This window comes from Pyrus communis, chromosome 17 (genome assembly GCF_041283825.1).
Source record: "Pyrus communis isolate YQ-2024b chromosome 17, ASM4128382v1, whole genome shotgun sequence".
Classification (NCBI taxonomy): Eukaryota; Viridiplantae; Streptophyta; class Magnoliopsida; order Rosales; family Rosaceae; genus Pyrus; species Pyrus communis.
The window spans coordinates 6,493,614-6,504,635 of NC_142581.1; the positions used below are offsets into that span (position 1 = coordinate 6,493,614).

At 35.6% G+C, this 11,022-nt stretch overlaps 1 long non-coding RNA gene across 1 annotated transcript; it reads right to left on the reverse strand.

Annotated features, from left to right (window-relative positions):
* Positions 1-9,116: 9,116 nt before the first annotated feature.
* LOC148689330 (uncharacterized) lies at positions 9,117-10,704 on the reverse strand. The gene is made up of 2 exons (XR_015958691.1): positions 10,438-10,704; positions 9,117-10,306 (listed from the first exon to the last, which is right to left on the reverse strand). It is a non-coding gene; the product is annotated as an uncharacterized LOC148689330 (long non-coding RNA).
* Positions 10,705-11,022: the final 318 nt, after the last annotated feature.

The following is an 11,022-nucleotide window of genomic DNA, read 5'->3' on the forward strand; positions in this document are numbered from 1 at the left end:
ATCCTCCTCTTTTTTGTCTCTTCTTTTCATGGGTGATATTTTTGTGTTCTTTCCTCCAAATTCGTTCCTTTAATGGGGGTATGTTATATCATATTTATATTTTTATGTTCCGCCATGTAGGTTCCCAACATTTTTCTTCCAATACAATAGGTAGTTTATTTTTATTTTTCAGGTAGAGTATATCTGCTTTGTAGGTATAAACCATTTTCTTCCTATACAATAGGTAGGTAGTTACTAGATTATAACGGTCTTGTTTTCTTCATAAATATTAGGTAGTTACTAGATAATATTTTAGTTTGAGTATTTAAAGATTCAAAATTTAAAAACTGAATAAATGATAAAAAAAATTAAAGAAATTAAATATTTTTATTTGAAGGGGCAAAATTGATATCAAAATATGTAATTGGATAACTAGATTTAGTCCGAAAAACTACTTAAGTTTTTGGACCTAGATCCAAAAGCCTCTAAAACATAGAAAGGATGTGAGAAAAGTAGTTAAGGATGTGTGAAAATCACAATCCTTTCAACTAAACCCAATCAATGAGTGACCAGGACAATACTTGGGTACTGCCTTGTCAGTATCCAATTTAATCACCCTCTTAGTTGGCCCACTAAAATCACAACACCTGTAAAAAAAAAAAAAAACAAATTAATACAAACCTACAACCAAACAGCATCTTCTTCCCTCTAAACCTATAACCAAACGCCATCATCTTCCTCCCCTTTCTAGGTTACCATGGCAAATCTGTCATGGTTGCCGTCAGCCCCATCCCCTCCTCTACGCATCTCGCATCTCGCTCCTCGTCATCAACACATGCTTCATAATCAAGATCATTTGAATCTTTACTGAGAATTAATGATTTTTCATGCTTTTAAAGTTAAATTTTGACATGTTACGGGAAAAAAAAAAGGTTAAATTTTTACCGCAACTAAGAGATTAGAGTTTGAAAAATCACATCAAAATGGATTTCTACCACACCTATTTCGGATTTATTGGTTTTTGTCAGTGTTGCAGTTGAAGGGTGACGATGGAGGAGAGATATCGGAGGTCTGGGGTGGCTTGACCATTGGAGGATGGAGTGGAGTGTGGGGTGTGATCGATGGAGGACAGAGGTTGGAGGAGAGATGGGAGTGGGTAGTGGGTGGTGACTGGTGAGGCTACTTGAAAGTGTGTGGAACGTGGAATGTCTGCGTCTAGGAAGAAGATGATGAGTGTTTCGTTTATGGTTTAATGTGAAAGGGTGTTTTTATGGAGACAGGTGTTGCATTTTTATTGGGCTACTTAATAAGGTGAGTAAATTGAGTACTGCCTAGCCTGTACCCAAGTATTGTCCCTTCCCTAAGTCTCAGTAATGTGAAAGTCCTCCTTGCCGTTTAATCTGACATTACTTTGATCGCACAAACTTTAAAAATAAAATTGTTCATTTTCTTTATCATTATCTAAAGATAATTTCTCAAGAAAATTTATTCAATTTTGAGTGTGTTCAGTCATTTATATTTGTCAAACACTCACAATGGCATTCTTGTGATGAATTAATTGTCAATTTGTTTGACGTGCATGAATGACGAAACGGTTTTCAAATCGAAAGATTTTTCTAAAAGTAATATTTAGGTAATGATATAAAGATAAATTATCTCATTTCAATTATAACATTTGTACCGCTAAATGAGGCGATATTAGTGGGGCAAGGAGGAATTTTCTCTTACTGGGAAGGAGAAGTGTTGTCCCTTAACTGAGGGCACGAGAGATTGAGCTTCAAAACCCTATTTCAAAGCCCAAGTTGGAATTTTGAGTCAAATTTACAATCCAAATTAAGTTATCCTAGACAAACAACAGTGATTGGTCATTTGACTCATTTCGTACAAACTCATCAAATTCTGAGCTGATCTGTGATTGGAAAATACAAGTTGTGTTGAACACACTCGTCCCTGCCATAACCAATTGGTTATAGGTTAGGCAGGTTGTTCCGGACGAATGCAGTTCGTGCAAGGGTGTCAAGAAATTTTCAAATATTTCATTACTTTGGCCAGATTTTTCCTGCCCAGCGATTATTGAATAAACGACTTGAATTCCATCTAATATGACAGAACAATAATGATTTATCACTCTGTCAAAGTTGTGATCATCGTTAATCTTGATTATCAATTAAAACCCCACCCCCGTCCCTCCCCAAAAACAAAAAGAAAAAATATCAAACATTATTAACCACACAAATGAAATGCCATTTTGAGTAGGACAACAAAATTTTGGTTCAGCTGGTATATGTTTAAGTACAAAAATCAAATTCTTCATGACAAACATATGTTGATGTTTATATACAATCAGGGATTTCTTTTTTTTATTTTTTATTTTGGGACAAGTGGAAAAAGCCTAAAACAACTAAGTAACAACTGGGATCGAGTGCAGGCCTATCCCGTGGTCATGAATAATCGGACATAAACACTCGAAGGCTCCTCCAAAAGCTAAGAAAATGTCTCTTTAGGCCCAATTTAGCAAAAGCAACATCTACAACAGTTTCCCATTTAGTTAGGTTACGCATGAATGTGTGATTATTTAGTGACAAACAAAAAATGGAATGAGTGGTGTCATTAGAGACTTGAAGACTAATATCCATACCAGTCATCCGCGCAAAACGACTATACATCATATTTAGGCTTTGCGCATAGTGTAGGCATATTTAGTGACCAACCTCAGATTCCAGGTGCACCCAATTAGTTTGTCCTCTTATGCCGACACCCAGGGCCCAAAGACAGGCCCAGGCCCAAGATGCCTTTTAAGGTTTTATTTCAGGTTGAGGAAACTGCTCAAGTAGGGTTAGGAATAATTAATATTTGCCCATCTTATAGAGCAAAATGATAACCATACCCAAATTTTCTTCTCATGTACACTCATGATTAATTTTAATCATAATTTTCGTTTAATCAATTCAGTTTCGGTGACTTAAATAAAAAGAGGTGTGTAGGAGAGAAAAATTAATGATGTGTGGTTATCATTATGCAAATATGTTCTAGGCCTGCATTTGCTTTTACCAATTGTGCAAAGATCTATATCATGAAATAATAAAAAAAAAATTAAAAAAAAAGGTGCACGAATACCTTTCTTGGCTAGTGTTGAAGTGTTCTTTTTCTTCTGGTTGGAAAAGTTGAATTGTTGTTAAGTCCAGAGGGATTGAAATGTCCTTCTCTCGACCTACAACCTGAGGAAATAAAAAGTGAGATGTCAAAGTAATTCTTGTCAACCAAGAATGCCATATTTCAATGAAAAAAAATATTTAAAGAAGATATCTAATCTTTGACCGTCACATTATGTGATCTATAAAATATAATTTAAATATGATATTTTTATAATATAATGTTGATAAGACAATATTTCTCATGCCCTAGTGAGTAACCTTTGCAACTTCAGCATATTCTATTTCTTTTGAAGTACTGAGGTGCATGCCATGCACGTGCACTGCTAATGATATCAGGAACGTCGAAGATAATTTTGTAACCCACATTAAAATTTTGCCACCTCTTATTTCTTATTGATGACACATCATTTTGTTTAAAAATTTGGTCTACCTAGTATTATCTATTTTAATACTCACCAATAACATGATTATAGGTACACGGCATGCCTAAGGTATGAGAAAATGAGGTCAAAATGAAGAGGTATGGGAAATCAATCTGAACAAAAGAAAGCTCTACGTACATCTACGTACGTACGATCTTATTTTCTTGGCTTGCTAGCTCAATGTGGTCGATATGGCTCCATGGGCACAGAAATGTAAAAGTTCCATGAAAAATTACACAATATTTGTAACATGGGATGCCCAGCATAGTTCATGCTCATTATACATACGCAAAGCAGAGCATCCAAATATTCTTCTTCACCAAATATATAGTTATTATCTCTTGGTCTACCTTATAGTACCTAACACTAAATAATGAAGCAAATTATATAATATGTAACAAGACCTTGAGATCAATGTCAGTAACTGTGAGAATCTGAAATATTGCACAAAATGGCTAAAAACTAAGTTTGTTTTTTCTTATTAATGGTGATCGATCTGCAGCTTCTGCAAGCTATGAAAAGTATCTAGGTTTGACTTGATCAACTAATTAATTAGACGGCTTATTTGATGGTTGGCTGTGTGAGGATCCTAGAAGTGTGCAAGAAAAAAAAAAAAGAAAAAAAAAAAAAGAGAATTGAAACCTTCAATTGCGCTAGTGGATTGCTATAAACTCTAAATATTAAAGGGGCCAATTACCCTTGGGCATTGGCAGAAGAAAGGGAGTGTACTGTGTTATGAGGCTTTTTTACCTTGACTGCAGTTTGACCTCATTCAATCAGAAACTTGAAAATCCGTAATATCATCTGACATTAATACAATGTTACGTGAAGAAAATTTTATGCATATCATTGTAGTATACATATGAGAAGATATTGCCCAAGATTTTTTTGTGGGACTTTCCTGTATTTGACTTGACTCAGCAATTAGGGAGTGCAGCTCTACCAACTGAGCTATATCCCCATGAGCTAAGTGATGCGAGCAATAACTTATTTCGTTGATCAATAAATTCAATAAACACTGGGTGCAGCGTAGAATATTGATCGGTCTTGGTTCGATATAATTTAAACGTTACTGGTTTTCAGAACTCATGCCATTAAAATTTTTCTCACTTGTGTTTGCATGAAAAGCTGTGTTTATGTATGGTTTTTACTCCAATATAATGATGATCATTTTTTGGAGTTGAATAATGACTAAAGAGAGAAAACCCAATTACTTGCCTTTGCCCCTGGGTACATGACAGCTACAGAAGAACCCATTAAAGCGCGCCCAAGACGGATATGCATGGGGAATTGCCCTGAAATCAGGATGGCCTACAAGGACATGGTTTCTTGGCAGGACTTGCAATGTGTGCATGACTGGGTTGAATACTGTGGCATATACATCATGACAGGCACAACACAAATTTATGAATCAAGCATTCCTATTTACTTCAGGGCATGCAACTTGTTTTCCTTTTTGATAAGATGAGGAATAATATTTAGTTATTTCATTGTACATCGATATATTTATATTAAAGGGTTTGAAATTTAGGCTAAACTGCACAATGAGTTGACTATAACAAATTAGTATCAAATTCATCATTCACAGTAGAACTTAATACCTTCTACTTATAACCGATGAGAAATGTCACTAGATCATATTACATTTTGAATTAAACAAAATAACGTATATATCATATTCATATAATCAGAAATTTGAAAAAAATATTTATCGAAAAACAAATAGGCTTTTTAGCCAAAATGGTCATTGAGATTTGCATAACTTCTCACTTTGGTTCTTGAGATTTGAAATCGATAAAATTGGTCCTAAGTTTGTCCACAATAAATCATTTTGGTCATTCCGTGAAAAATCTCAATCAAATAAGGGCAAAATGGCAAAAATATCCTCGATTTTTGTCAAATCACTTTAGTCTGTTGTTTATTAAATTGAGGGTAATTTTGTTATTTTAATCCTTATTTAACATAAGTTTTTACACAATGACTAAAATGATTAATGGTGGATAATTTCAGTGACCAAAATGAGGAATTATGCAAATCTCAAAGACCAGTTGACTAAAATAGACTTCATAACTTCACGTTTAATGGTGTTAATTTCAACATAATGTAAAGATTCAATGTTTGAATCACAAGGATGTAAAATTACAATATAAGCGTCAAATTTTACAATCCAATGTTACATAATACTAACTTGACTATATTAAAGACACATAGTGACTTTGTTATTACTGTACACAAGTTGATTTGTAAAATTATCAAATTGGATGAAAACAAATATGTGTCACTAGAACTACAACCCCTGAGCATCCAAATATATAGAGTAAATTGTGGATTTCATCCTTGAATTATTATTCGAGTGAAAGTTAAGTTCTTAAATTATTATTTTTTCAACAAAAAGAAGTCCTTAAACTCATTAGAAATTGTCATTTCATCCATACTTTTTTTTTTCTTAACAAACGATATTATCTACACTAAAGGGGTATGAGAGTGGGTCAAACCTCACAATGGGCTAGCAATAACGTGGTTCAAATTTGTCTTTAGCAAGAATCGAACCTAAGACCTCTCACTTACAAGTGAAGAGGAATATCACTAAACTGTAAAAGCTAGATTTACATTAATTTTATATTTTCAAGAGATGTATATTTTAGTTCTACTTCGATGGAAGAGGTGCAAATTTAGGGTCCTATTTATTTTTCTCTCTTAAACTGGCAGTGACACACCCCGACCGAAATCAGGGCATGCTAGCTGTCACGTGAGGGTGACGTAACCATGTGCATAGTGCGGAAGCAAATCAATGGTGAACTCCACATCTCGGTCTGGCGGCAAACTAGGTAAATCATCAAGGAAAACATCAGGAAAATGCCTAACTACCCTTACATCCTCCACACTACTAGGAGCAACATCGTTCAACACCACATGAGCTAAGTATCCCTGGAAACCCTTTGATAGCAGCCTTTTTGCTCGCACAGCAGAAATAACGGCATGTCTCACCCCACTCTGCTCACCCACAAAAGTAACCATAGGTAATCCAAGACGATGGAAGGTAACTATTTTCACGTAACAATCAATATTGGCACGATTGAAATGCAACCAATCCATGCCCAAAATCACATCAAAGTCAACAATATCTAACAGGATAAGGTCAGTTGGTATAACAACATCCTCCACCATCACTGGACATCCTGGGTACACGCGATCAACAATACACCTCTCCCCTCTAGGTTCTCGGTGGCATTGTTAGATCCCACATCGCCTAAGGGAGTGATCCTTATATGTTTATTCCCATCTCTACCTAGCACGAGGCCTTTTGGGAGCTCACTGGCTTCAGAATTCATCGGAACTTTGAAGTTTAGCGAGTAGCACGCGAGAGCACTCCCATGATGGGTGACCCACTGGGAAGTTCTCGTGTGAGTTCCCAGAAACAAAACCGTGAGGGTGTGCTGGGGGCCCAAAGCGGACAATATTGTGCTATGGTGGAATCGGGGCCGAGAAGTGATCCCGCCCGGGCCGGGATGTGACAATTTGGTATCAGAGCCTAACCCTGGCCGTGGTGTGCCAACAAGGACGTCAGGCCCCTAAGGGGGTGGATTGTTAGATCCCACGTCGCCTAGGAGAGTGATCCTTATATGTTTATTCTCATCTCTACCTAGCACGAGGCCTTTTGGGAGCTCACTGGCTTCAAAGTTAATCGGAACTCTGAAGTTAAGCGAGTAGCGCGCGAGAGCACTCCCATGATGGGTGACCCACTGGGAAGTTCTCGTATGATTTCTCAGAAACAAAACCGTGAGGGTGTGCTGGAGGCCCAAAGCAGACAATATCGTGCTACGGTAGAGTCGGGCCGGGATGTGACAGGCAGGGTCCACCTCATAAATATAATTAAAAAAAACGTAAATTTACATTTTTATTTACATCTTCAGGTCATATTTACATCTCTCCCACTTGAGAGTTTTTTGGCCAACAAAAAATGTAGAGTCGTAATTACATGCATTTTGCATCTTCTATCGGAAATACTCTAACGACTTCAAATCTTATAGTAGGGGAAACTGACAGTTAAAAAAAATATTGACATTTTTTCAAAAAATATTATAAAATCTAATAACTTAGTTTTCAGTTAGGTAATAATTCAATGACTGAATCTCACATTACTCAAATATATATGGGCTTGTTTTAGTGATAGAGTGTAATGACCTCTTTATTCAATACCTAAGTTGAAATTAATCTTCTTTCCTATTCGTTTTCATTGTACTAATGTTGACAAAATATTTGATAAACAAATTTGACGACTCTAGCATTATTGATTATTATTGATTTAATTGTAACAATAGTCATTTAACTTTACGCCTAGTTTAAGTATAGTCCTTGAACTTTCACATTAGTTTTCTTACTCAAACTTAACGATGTGTTTTACCATTGGTCTTTTTCACTACCGCCGTCCTTTTTCCGTTAAATCTAGGAGTGTATTAGAAATTTCATCCCACATCACTAAAAGTGAATTTAAAAATGAGAAATGAGAAAGAAAAAAAAACCTAAGAAAATCAGATTTTGTTTGTAAGAAAATTAACTGATACATAGGAATTTTTTTCCATAGTTCAATATGTGATTTGTTAGTTGTTTAAGTTCAATCATAGTACGATCTCCTACCAACTTTAAAATCACGTTGCCTAATCTAACCTTAAATTTAAAAACAGACATCATTAATGAAAATGATGAATGGTACAACACATTGTTAGATTCAAGGACTAATAAACTAACATGAGAGTTTAGGAACTAAAACTAAACTAGGGTTAAAGTTCAAGAATTAATGCTACAATTAAGCTTTGATTAAAGTTCAAGAATTAATGCAACAATTAAGCTTTGATTATTAATTATTCTTTAATTTATCACAAAATCCATTAGACCAAGGTATATAATTACGCAGTATAGAATGTCTTTTTGCCGGGGAATAAATACATCGGAATTTGTTGTGATCTTAGATAAACAGATGTTTGAGATTTCAATTGGGTCACCAAAGCATCACGAGATCGAGATCGTATATTCAATTCTTATTGATGAGCAATAAAAACAAATAAGCTTAATGGATTAAAAAGACGTTGCCTAATTAAATAAGGAGACACTAGTACAAAAAATACTTTGCGCGACGTAGGTCCTACGTCGCGCAAAATCAAGAAAATGTCGCGCAAATATTTGCTCGACAAACCTTCGTCGCGCGACAAGCGTCGCGCCAAGGCTGTGAAACCAGGATTTGCGGGACGAAGAAATATCCTACGTCGCGCAAACCCACTTTGCGCGACGTAGGTACGTACGTCACGCAAACCCACTTTGCGGCACGCATGTCTTACGTCGTGCAAACCCGCTTTGCGTGACGTATGTAACTACGTCACGCAAACCCGCTTTGCGTGACGTATGTACCTACGTCATGCAAAGCGGGTTTGCACGACGTTGTATGGTTCTTCGTCACGCAAACCATTATTTTTTTTTTTCTTTTTTTTTTTACAAAAATATTTTTATTTAATTTTTAATAAATATTGTAATTAAATTCTAAACAATAATTAATAAACAAAGAAAAAAAATATTTAATTTTAAAATATATGAAAATATACGTACAAGATGTCCAAACAAAAGAAAAAACTACAAGTAATCTTCTAAGTTTGATACATCATGCTATTGGGTTTCGAGTGGGCAAAATGGCTGGGAAGTCGAAGGTGGATCAAGATCAGGTGCTGGCATCGGGATTTGAAGACCGGACATCGCTAAGGCCTGTAGAATCATACCCATCTGCGTGCCTTGGGTCCTCATCTGCTCACCCTGGGCCCTTATTAGCTCGTCCCAGGCCCTCATCTCTTCGTCCCGAGCCCTCATTTGCTCGTCCTGGGCCGCAAGCTTACCTTTCAAGGTTGTCACTTCCTCTTTGAGGGCAATGACCTCTCCTGTGGTCAATCTGGAAGAGGAGGTACCTCTCTGAAAGTACTTTCAAGGATCAGGAGCCTGGGGAAAACAAAATAAAGAATTACATGTTCAACTATCAACATTATCATATTAAATTGGGATGACACAACAGCCCATTTCTAATCTTACCTAGTAAACAATAGTTAGCAAATTAGCAAAAAATTTTAATGTTCCACTGAATCAATTAGGCACCAATCCAAATCGCCAGTAATTTGCACATAATGATAAGAATCTAGCAGTATTTCCATTGTTTAAAACCCTAATTCAAGAAATCATGAAAAACGTAAACTTTATATGGTAATTGAAGCTTTACCTGCAAATAGAAAAAAGAAACAGAAGTTTTCAACAGAGATTACCTCAACAACGGAAAGAAACATGTGACTTCTTCAATTTGAACAAAATTCAAGATAAGTGGCCAAAACATTATGATTATTCAGCTAGTAAATAATGGATTGACCACATTTATAACTCAAGAAATGCAATCCACGATCAAAATTGTATTCATTAAATAGTGAACCCTATATCTTTTGCTAATGAATATTCAAAGTATTTGGCGATAAAATAAGGCACAATGGAATAGATTAATCATCAATTAATTTTAATTATCAACTAAAAATAATATTCATTAAAATTGGGGTTTCTGCAATTCTAGATTTTGCTATTGATAAGTGCCAAAAGATGAGTGGCGGGGATATAAACAGAGGTTAATGGTCCCGCTCAGCAGATCAGTTTATAGGTTAGTGTTTGTTAACCTGTTAAGTATGTCTCGTGAGAGCTAAGCAAGGTGATTAGTTGTTGTATAAGTTCCTGAAACATTATATGGCAAACCAATGTCAGTTCTTATGAAAAATACGAACATAGAATCTCAGAACAAACATTGAGAGAACATTGCAAGCAACAAAAAACATGAATAAATCAAATGTCGAAATCCAACTGACCCAAGCTTCTTTCTCACTCAATACCAAGTCATTTTTAGCTTCGTCTATTCGAGTAATCTGCACATGCATCCGGCAACCCACCTACACCATTAGGAAACAACATGTGTAAGAAGCAGATTAACAAATCAAACATATGCAACTATCTAAGGGAGGAAAAAGTTAAACAATGAAAAGTTGTTAGTTGAGGTAAATCATACTCCACAATGAAAATTTGTAAAGATTAAAGTACAAAACAATTGAGGTAAATGATACTCCAGAACGAAAAAATTTTAGAAATAGAAAGTTAAAATATAACCCATCATGCTAGACGCTTCTTCTAACACAATTACATTCACCTTTCTAATATCATGGTATTTTTTTCATTTCTGCAATCAATACCGTCCAATCTTTGAATTTTTCATTAAATTGGATGGTAGACTGTAGAGCTTAAAAAATGTTAGGCAGGCGGCTACAAAGATAGTAAAGCCCAACAGTTAGAGAACAATGGACATTTGTTGTACTCAATATGCATATATCCCAGGACCAAGAAAGTTATGAAGAAACAGAAATGAAACTGTACAGCAGGTATCCAGCAGGGAACAAACA